Here is a 798-nt window from a genome sequence, read left to right as displayed (position 1 = left end):
AGTTATTGGGGGCTTGGATAAATATAAATATTACAATTGGATAAATATTTAAATATTACTAAAAAGAGGACTTTGGATAGTAGGATAATATGAAGAGGTTTTGGTGTGTGTGTAGTAAAGACAGAGTTTGGATAAAGCTCGTGTTGGATCCCGTGTCCCTTAGTCCCACATCCTCCTCCTGGTAACGTCCAACGAACCAAACGTGACCGGGGGCAAACGACCGGGGCTCAACTGGAGAATGACATGAATTTAGGGTTCGGGTTCGGGGGGGGTTTTGAGCTTTCCGGGTTTTGGAGCTTCACTCACTCACTCCTCTGTTCCCCCTGACCTCCCACTCCCCACTGCGACCACGGCTACGCCCCGCACATCATCACCCAACTACCCAATACCCACTTCCAACAACAACAACAACCACAACAACGAACTATTACCCGTCAACAACCAACCGCCAACCGCTAATCCCGTCGGGTCGTGATCGCAGGCGGGCCGCCCACGACGACGCGGTGACCGCCTTCACCACGCTGCTCGGGGAAGTGGTTCGGGAGCCCTTCGGCGAGTGGCGGGACTGGAGGCCCCGACTGGAGAGGGACCCCTTGGTGAGAAGGGGGAAGGGGGAGGGGGAGGGGGAGGGGGAGGGGGAGGGGGAGGGGGAGGGGGAGGGGGAGGGGGAGGGGGAGGGGGAGGGGGAGGGGGAGGGGGAGGGGGAGGGGGAGGGGAAGGGGAAGGGGAAGGGGAAGGGGAGGGGGACCAGCGTGTGTTTGAGTTCACTGCGGCCAGCCAAACTGGTTCAAAGTTGGT

This window comes from Volvox carteri, assembly GCF_000143455.1.
Source record: "Volvox carteri f. nagariensis unplaced genomic scaffold VOLCAscaffold_7, whole genome shotgun sequence".
Classification (NCBI taxonomy): domain Eukaryota; kingdom Viridiplantae; phylum Chlorophyta; class Chlorophyceae; order Chlamydomonadales; family Volvocaceae; genus Volvox; species Volvox carteri.
The sequence above is the reverse complement of the archived record's forward strand: the minus strand, read 5'-3'. Positions refer to the sequence as shown.